At 52.3% G+C, this 7,500-nt stretch overlaps 2 non-coding genes across 2 annotated transcripts in view; both read left to right on the top strand.

The window, feature by feature from the left end:
* The first annotated feature begins 5,142 nt into the window (after positions 1-5,142).
* Positions 5,143-7,035, top strand: LOC126332357 (small subunit ribosomal RNA). Its single transcript, XR_007563640.1, has one exon. It is a non-coding gene; the product is annotated as a small subunit ribosomal RNA (ribosomal RNA).
* A 371-nt stretch (positions 7,036-7,406) lies between these two features.
* Positions 7,407-7,500, top strand: part of LOC126332354 (5.8S ribosomal RNA) — a 155-nt gene continuing 61 nt past the window's right edge. Inside the window, exon 1 of the ribosomal RNA XR_007563637.1 lies at positions 7,407-7,500. This exon is cut by the window's right edge and continues 61 nt beyond it. This is a non-coding gene — a ribosomal RNA (5.8S ribosomal RNA).

The raw sequence follows: 7,500 nt of genomic DNA, 5'->3' as shown, positions 1-7,500 counted from the left end.
GTGCGCCATCTGTAGGTGCCCCGCGACATGACGTGGTGCAACGACGGTACCGCCACCTGGGGGAGGCCACGCGGACTAAGCCATGTATGGGGCCCACAGTGCTCATTTGCCGAGCCCACCCACACAAAACCTGCACCCCCCTCCAGCGCAGGAGCCGCAACCCGGGTGCGTACGCCGCACCAAGTGCTCCACCCGCGACCGTACGTGCCCCGCCGAAATCGCAACTCCGGCGGATGAACGGCGGACTTTTCTCGCAGTCGTAAGTTGCAATCCACCCCTATATCTTGCGTCTCATGAAGAGTTATATCAAGTATGCCAAATTCCCGCTGTCCCTATACATGCGGTAAGTTCGTCGTGGCCGCTGGCCGGCAGGCCGCGAGACCTGACGCCCGGCGGCAAAGAGTGCCCCTCTGAGGATATAGATGTTCCGTTCCGCCGCACAATGGTGACGGTGACCGCTGCCTGCGGTGGCAACGCTGGGCAGAGTCGATACTCGCCGTGTGGTGGAAGGTAAACATTATGCGGTACATCAGTACTTTCCTAATAGTTCGGTCGTCTCACGGCACTGCTTAGTAAATGATGCAAGGCCACATATAGATGATTTATGCGAATGTCCCTATACGTGCTGTAAGACTGGGCACACAACGTGAATCGCACGTCAGCCAGACACTCGAACATGCACCACTCTCGGCCTGCAACGGAGACACACAATACGTAAACATCTGGAATGCGACAATGTCGAGTGCATCCTCTCTGCCACATTGCACCGTCGACACTATGATAACCAGAGCAGTAGGTCCACCTATAAAAGCACAATACCCCACTCCTCCGACAACTACCATTGCTCAGATAAATCAACACCACCAACACACATCCTACACAGAGGGGCACCAAATATCATCCCCCGCCCTCGTGTTATACCACATGAAAAATTGCAGAAGTGAGAGACACACATCCGCCAGCCTCTTGCTACAAGCATCGAACCGACGTGACGTATCTGACGGTGACTCAGGCATCCGCGTACTGCCACCACTATCCACCCCCCCCCCTCTCTCTCTGCACCCTTCCCACACAATACCAAATTTAACCAACTTTATCGCTTAACCTAACTGTGGCTGTACCACATTATCGCTTAACCTAACTGTGGCTGTACCACATTATCGCTTAACCTAACTGTGGTTGTACCACATTATCGCTTAACCTAACTGTGGTTGTACCACATTATCGCTTAACCTAACTGTGGTTGTACCACATTATCGCTTAACCTAACTGTGGTTGTACCACATTATCGCTTAACCTAACTGTGGTTGTACCACATTATCGCTTAACCTAACTGTGGTTGTACCACATTATCGCTTAACCTAACTGTGGTTGTACCACATTATCGCTTAACCTAACTGTGGTTGTACCACATTATCGCTTAACCTAACTGTGGTTGTACCACATTATCGCTTAACCTAACTGTGGTTGTACCACATTATCCCTTAACCTAACTGTGGTTGTACCACATTATCCCTTAACCTAACTGTGGTTGTACCACATTATCCCTTAACCTAACTGTGGTTGTACCACATTATCCCTTAACCTAACTGTGGTTGTACCACATTATCCCTTAACCTAACTGTGGTTGTACCACATTATCCCTTAACCTAACTGTGGTTGTACCACATTATCCCTTAACCTAACTGTGGTTGTACCACATTATCCCTTAACCTAACTGTGGTTGTACCACATTATCCCTTAACCTAACTGTGGTTGTACCACATTATCCCTTAACCTAACTGTGGTTGTACCACATTATCCCTTAACCTAACTGTGGTTGTACCACATTATCCCTTAACCTAACTGTGGTTGTACCACATTATCCCTTAACCTAACTGTGGTTGTACCACATTATCCCTTAACCTAACTCAAGTTGTCCCTTAACCTAACTCAAGTTGTCCCTTAACCTAACTCAAGTTGTCCCTTAACCTAACTCAAGTTGTCCCTTAACCTAACTCAAGTTGTCCCTTAACCTAACTCAAGTTGTCCCTTAACCTAACTCAAGTTGTCCCTTAACCTAACTCAAGTTGTCCCTTAACCTAACTCAAGTTGTCCCTTAACCTAACTCAAGTTGTCCCTTAACCTAACTCAAGTTGTCCCTTAACCTAACTCAAGTTGTCCCTTAACCTAACTCAAGTTGTCCCTTAACCTAACTCAAGTTGTCCCTTAACCTAACTCAAGTTGTCCCTTAACCTAACTCAAGTTGTCCCTTAACCTAACTCAAGTTGTCCCTTAACCTAACTCAAGTTGTCCCTTAACCTAACTCAAGTTGTCCCTTAACCTAACTCAAGTTGTCCCTTAACCTAACTCAAGTTGTCCCTTAACCTAACTCAAGTTGTCCCTTAACCTAACTCAAGTTGTCCCTTAACCTAACTCAAGTTGTCCCTTAACCTAACCCACGTTGTCCCTTAACCTAACCCACGTTGTCCCTTAACCTAACCCACGTTGTCCCTTAACCTAACCCACGTTGTCCCTTAACCTAACCCACGTTGTCCCTTAACCTAACCCACGTTGTCCCTTAACCTAACCCACGTTGTCCCTTAACCTAACCCACGTTGTCCCTTAACCTAACCCACGTTGTCCCTTAACCTAACCCACGTTGTCCCTTAACCTAACCCACGTTGTCCCTTAACCTAACCCACGTTGTCCCTTAACCTAACCCACGTTGTCCCTTAACCTAACCCACGTTGTCCCTTAACCTAACCCACGTTGTCCCTTAACCTAACCCACGTTGTCCCTTAACCTAACCCACGTTGTCCCTTAACCTAACCCACGTTGTCCCTTAACCTAACCCACGTTGTCCCTTAACCTAACCCACGTTGTCCCTTAACCTAACCCACGTTGTCCCTTAACCTAACCCACGTTGTCCCTTAACCTAACCCACGTTGTCCCTTAACCTAACCCACGTTGTCCCTTAACCTAACCCACGTTGTCCCTTAACCTAACCCACGTTGTCCCTTAACCTAACCCACGTTGTCCCTTAACCTAACCCACGTTGTCCCTTAACCTAACCCACGTTGTCCCTTAACCTAACCCACGTTGTCCCTTAACCTAACCCACGTTGTCCCTTAACCTAACCCACGTTGTCCCTTAACCTAACCCACGTTGTCCCTTAACCTAACCCACGTTGTCCCTTAACCTAACCCACGTTGTCCCTTAACCTAACCCACGTTGTCCCTTAACCTAACCCACGTTGTCCCTTAACCTAACCCACGTTGTCCCTTAACCTAACCCACGTTGTCCCTTAACCTAACCCACGTTGTCCCTTAACCTAACCCACGTTGTCCCTTTGCCTAACATAGTTCACTGCTCGGAATCTCTGGTGTCGTTGTTATCCTCATGTAGATGTCTTGCGAGTGTTGCTTACTTTCCACATATTCCCGCTATCCACTGTCAATTGTACTGCAATAGGACTATATCGCCCCCCCCCCCCTCCCTCTGTCCCCCTCTTTGTGTCTCTGTCCTCTCAAGCTGGTCGGTCTGGCGTTTGAGTGTTAAATGAGCCTCGCAGCTGTTCAGTTGCATTCAGATGTCGACGCCCTCAGTGTACGTCGTGGTATGGTCTGTGTCCATTGTCCGCTGATGTCGTACGCGTAACCCACACGCTGTACCGATCATCGGTCGTTACGTACAGAGTGAAGTAGTGTGATACGTGTGACCGTACGCTGGCTGTGCCCAACGGTGTCGAATCTCAATTTCCATATGATGTGCTCGATGCTACTTGTCTCATCTCCCAATAACAGCTAGGTTGCACTGTGGTACGCCGTAGAGGCGTGTGGGAGGAACGTACGAACGCATTGTATGTCACCCTGGGTCGCTGGGGGTGGTGGTGCGGTGAGTCAGGTCAGGTCAGGTCAGCGTGAGCCGTCTGATGTAGTGACGCGTGTATTCCGACTTTGTCGTATTGCCTCACACAAAGTGCTACCCTGGTGGACCGCGTTCCATATCTGGGACATGCCGCAGATGCCGGTTGACAGTGGATCGCGGAAGGGACATCGCATACGTGCGCGGGCCACCTTCCACGTGTTCTCTTCTGCACATGTCGCAGTGTGTATGTGGTCTGATGTAGCGTGTCGTGACACATGACATCCTGGCATGCAAGAATTGTTGAATTCGCAAATGTAGGTGGACATCTACGTTTACTGCCCAAGATACGCAAATGAACTGGAAATCCGTTGTTGAGCGGTTGTTCACGCTGGAGGTGAATCTGTGATGGCGACGATCGGTACAGCTATTAACCGGTTGTTTCAGCGGTACCCGCCACATCCACACACGTGACTAGGCCCATGTGGGTATGAAGCGATACGCGGCGGTGGCTTGGTGGGACTGTTCCCGGCCGGTGAAGGGGGGCCGCCCGGCGTGTTGGCCGCGCGCTGCGTGGGCGCACGCGCAACAGGCGGCTGGTGGGGGGCGCCGAGTGGCAGGAGCGCCAGCCGACGGGCCCGGCAGGCGGCGCAGCTACGCTGCGGCGCACCCTGCACGCGGCGCCTGGCGGCCAAAGTTGGTTCAGCCGAGCCCGGTGCGAAGCGCGGTGGACATCTGCAGTGTGCTGGTCTGATTGAGGACTGTGTGCGTTGAGGATGCGCCGCCGCCTGGCACTCGGCGCCGCGACGCCGTCTGCTGCTCGGTCGCCCCAGCGGTTCTCGCAGGTGGTTTGTATCGCAGTTGTGCGGACGTGTTGGCGCGTGCGCTGTGCTGGGAGAGTTCGCTTCTGCACCCAAGTGGGGCTTTGCCCTTGTGTGGCGCTGGCGTTGGAGCTGCCGGTCACCATAGGTGGCGCGTGTTGTCTCCCGCCGGCAATGCCACGACAGCACGCTCCCGGGCCTCTGTCGGCAGCGGCAAGCTCAGTTGGGAGCAAGGGTGTTCTCACTAAAACCGTCTACTCGCCTAACTCCGGGCGATTGCGCCTCTCTCGAAACCGACCAAGTACCTAGGACGGCGCTGCGCGCCGCCGGGACCTGAGAGGGTTTCGAGGTGTATCGTGCAGGGGAGCTCGGCCTCCTCCTGTTTGCAGAATAATTGAGCGGACGCTTGCGTGTTCGCGCGGGCCCCCGGGACACACTCCCGGGCGGCCGGCTGCTCAGCTCTAGTTGACGCAGCTCCCTGGTTGATCCTGCCAGTAGTCATATGCTTGTCTCAAAGATTAAGCCATGCATGTCTCAGTACAAGCCGCATTAAGGTGAAACCGCGAATGGCTCATTAAATCAGTTATGGTTCCTTAGATCGTACCCACGTTACTTGGATAACTGTGGTAATTCTAGAGCTAATACATGCAAACAGAGTCCCGACCAGAGATGGAAGGGACGCTTTTATTAGATCAAAACCAATCGGATTGGCTTGTCTGGTCCGTTTGCCTTGGTGACTCTGAATAACTTTGGGCTGATCGCACGGTCCTCGTACCGGCGACGCATCTTTCAAATGTCTGCCTTATCAACTGTCGATGGTAGGTTCTGCGCCTACCATGGTTGTAACGGGTAACGGGGAATCAGGGTTCGATTCCGGAGAGGGAGCCTGAGAAACGGCTACCACATCCAAGGAAGGCAGCAGGCGCGCAAATTACCCACTCCCGGCACGGGGAGGTAGTGACGAAAAATAACGATACGGGACTCATCCGAGGCCCCGTAATCGGAATGAGTACACTTTAAATCCTTTAACGAGTATCTATTGGAGGGCAAGTCTGGTGCCAGCAGCCGCGGTAATTCCAGCTCCAATAGCGTATATTAAAGTTGTTGCGGTTAAAAAGCTCGTAGTTGGATTTGTGTCCCACGCTGTTGGTTCACCGCCCGTCGGTGTTTAACTGGCATGTATCGTGGGACGTCCTGCCGGTGGGGCGAGCCGAAGGGGTGCTTTCGCGTCCCGAGGCGGACCCCGTTTAAATCCTACCAGGGTGCTCTTTGTTGAGTGTCTCGGTGGGCCGGCACGTTTACTTTGAACAAATTAGAGTGCTTAAAGCAGGCAAGCCCGCCTGAATACTGTGTGCATGGAATAATGGAATAGGACCTCGGTTCTATTTTGTTGGTTTTCGGAACCCGAGGTAATGATTAATAGGGACAGGCGGGGGCATTCGTATTGCGACGTTAGAGGTGAAATTCTTGGATCGTCGCAAGACGAACAGAAGCGAAAGCATTTGCCAAGTATGTTTTCATTAATCAAGAACGAAAGTTAGAGGTTCGAAGGCGATCAGATACCGCCCTAGTTCTAACCATAAACGATGCCAGCCAGCGATCCGCCGCAGTTCCTCCGATGACTCGGCGGGCAGCCTCCGGGAAACCAAAGCTTTTGGGTTCCGGGGGAAGTATGGTTGCAAAGCTGAAACTTAAAGGAATTGACGGAAGGGCACCACCAGGAGTGGAGCCTGCGGCTTAATTTGACTCAACACGGGAAACCTCACCAGGCCCGGACACCGGAAGGATTGACAGATTGATAGCTCTTTCTTGATTCGGTGGGTGGTGGTGCATGGCCGTTCTTAGTTGGTGGAGCGATTTGTCTGGTTAATTCCGATAACGAACGAGACTCTAGCCTGCTAACTAGTCGCGTGACATCCTTCGTGCTGTCAGCGATTACTTTTCTTCTTAGAGGGACAGGCGGCTTCTAGCCGCACGAGATTGAGCAATAACAGGTCTGTGATGCCCTTAGATGTTCTGGGCCGCACGCGCGCTACACTGAAGGAATCAGCGTGTCTTCCTAGGCCGAAAGGTCGGGGTAACCCGCTGAACCTCCTTCGTGCTAGGGATTGGGGCTTGCAATTGTTCCCCATGAACGAGGAATTCCCAGTAAGCGCGAGTCATAAGCTCGCGTTGATTACGTCCCTGCCCTTTGTACACACCGCCCGTCGCTACTACCGATTGAATGATTTAGTGAGGTCTTCGGACTGGTACGCGGCATCGACTCTGTCGTTGCCGATGCTACCGGAAAGATGACCAAACTTGATCATTTAGAGGAAGTAAAAGTCGTAACAAGGTTTCCGTAGGTGAACCTGCGGAAGGATCATTACCGACTAGACTGCATGTCTTTCGATGTGCGTGTCGTGTCGCGCAACACGCTACCTGTACGGCAGTGGCCGTGCGCCGCGTGCGGAACCACGCGTGCCTCTCAAAACTAGCGGAAGTGTTGTTGTTGTTGTTGTTGTGTGGTACGAGCGCTGAAGCTCTGGAGCGGCTGGCCTGCGGTACCTGGCGCCTGGCGCCGGTTTTGAATGACGTTCGCCCGAGTGCCTGTCCGCTCCGGTGTGGAGCCGTACGACGCCCATCGGCTGTGAGGCCGTTGGACACAAAAAAAATAGTGGAACAGGGGCCGTCAGACGCCTCAGTCCCGCAAATGCTACTGTCTTGAAAGAGACAGTGGGAGACTGAAAAGGAAAAGATCACCCAGGACGGTGGATCACTCGGCTCGTGGGTCGATGAAGAACGCAGCAAATTGCGCGTCGACATGTGAACTGCAGGACACATGAACATCGAC

The sequence above is a fragment of the Schistocerca gregaria genome, unplaced genomic scaffold (assembly GCF_023897955.1).
Source record: "Schistocerca gregaria isolate iqSchGreg1 unplaced genomic scaffold, iqSchGreg1.2 ptg001443l, whole genome shotgun sequence".
Classification (NCBI taxonomy): Eukaryota; Metazoa; Arthropoda; class Insecta; order Orthoptera; family Acrididae; genus Schistocerca; species Schistocerca gregaria.
This window is presented reverse-complemented; position numbering and strand designations above follow the sequence as displayed.